The sequence below is a fragment of the Micropterus dolomieu genome, linkage group LG08, assembly GCF_021292245.1.
Source record: "Micropterus dolomieu isolate WLL.071019.BEF.003 ecotype Adirondacks linkage group LG08, ASM2129224v1, whole genome shotgun sequence".
In the NCBI taxonomy this organism is placed as follows: Eukaryota; Metazoa; Chordata; class Actinopteri; order Centrarchiformes; family Centrarchidae; genus Micropterus; species Micropterus dolomieu.
The window spans coordinates 11,952,674-11,954,297 of record NC_060157.1 but is presented as its reverse complement, the minus strand read 5'-3'; the positions used below and the strand labels follow the sequence as shown (position 1 = coordinate 11,954,297).

At 38.2% G+C, this 1,624-nt stretch overlaps 1 long non-coding RNA gene across 1 annotated transcript in view; it reads right to left on the bottom strand.

The window, feature by feature from the left end:
- Window positions 1–39: 39 nt before the first annotated feature.
- The window catches only part of LOC123974544, a 4,664-nt gene continuing 3,079 nt past the window's right edge, over window positions 40–1,624 (bottom strand). The window contains exon 3 of the long non-coding RNA XR_006825882.1: window positions 40–422. This is a non-coding gene — a long non-coding RNA (uncharacterized LOC123974544). The remainder of the gene's footprint in view (window positions 423–1,624) is intronic.

Below are 1,624 nucleotides of genomic sequence, written 5' to 3'. Positions count from 1 at the left end.
TACACTTGCAGTAAACAAAGTCAGAGCAAGTGAGTTGCATAAGTGTCAAAAGTCCATTCCAATAAAAAAGCAGCAATGGTCCATATTCCAAGAAGAAAGGGTACTGTTGTATGCAGGCTGCCTAAAATGGCAAAAGCTAACTTATAGTTTGTTTTTGAGTCCCTGGGCTTTCTTTGACAGTGTGTTGTCGTCCAGCTCCATCACAACTTCTGGAGCACTTTGAAAGAGTACTTAAGTTCAGGAGGGTAGTTCAAGGCATACATTAGTCCAAACAACATGGCAGCAGCTAAGGCAACGTTGTCCAGATCATGCAGTACCACCTGGCCTTCCAGGACAAGCCCAATGTCCTCTGGTCCATCAGTGGCATCTCACGTATTTTCACCATGGTCTCCTCAATGGCTCCTCAGGTCTTTGTCTTCTGCCTGCAGAATGCACAGTCACAAAAGAAGCCATATGAGAGGAAATAAAAAACAAAACCTTAAGCCTATTATGCACAGAAACCATCATACTAAGTTTATGATAAAAAAAATGTTTTGCTCCTGTTTGGAATTTTGTTTTTTATATATTAAGAGTCTCCAGTTACTAAAGTCCTGTGTTGTTGTTGTTGTTTTTTTTAATCACTTTTACCCATTTAAGATTTTCCCTAAAACTACAGTTGGCAGCTTGGCATTAGGAAATGTAGCCAGTACCAAAGCAATACTCTAATGTTTTGTATAAAAAGATCAATGTATTTTATGTAACTACATGGGATCTGTCAGTGAATGTTTATGAATTTGAATTATACTGTGTCTATTAAATGGAACAAGAGGTCAACAACTAACAATTCTGTCATTATCAGTTAGTCTAATATTTCTCAGACTTTACTTGGGTATGTTTGGTGACACATTTTAACATTTTGCAGAGAAACACAGAGTTGCTATCTATTACTTTTAGGGCTGGATGATTCATCAAAAAGTAATTCAAACCGAATTTCAGATTATTCAGATAATTTCACATTGAATTAAATTTAATGCCAACTTCACGTCATACTGGCAAAAGTATGAAGGATATAATGGAAAATCAGTATGGATTTTAGAAAGTATTTAGCATTAAGAGTCCCCACCCCTCTCCATGGCCTCACCTAGTGGTCAGCAAAGGCTCAATTTTGAACTGAAGCTAATCAGTATTTTATTTCTTTCCTGACAACTCACTGACTCACGCACGCTCCACAGTCAAGAGCGTACTACTTTCACAATGCAGTGTGACGTCCACTGTTTCATGAACCGCACGTCAGCTGATTTCCTGTCAGCTCTACTACAGTACTGTTAACTGCCGATCTCCTTACAGTGCTGTTTTATACTCATTTAGCCACTTTTCACTGTTAGCTTTGCACATACTTAATAGTGTTTACTGTTCATTTTTTAAAGTGTAGAAAGTGAGCTAGTTTAGGCAGTCAGCTAGCCTAGCTTGCTACTAAAATGAATTATAATAATGTTGTTAGGATACAGGCATTTCATAGGACACAAGCATAAAGCAGATATATGTGTCTTGTCACTAACACAGACTTCAGTGTGCAAATCCACACACACTTCACTGATAAACCACAGAAGTGTTGAGTAACAACAGGCTGCATGAGCCCCTGGCA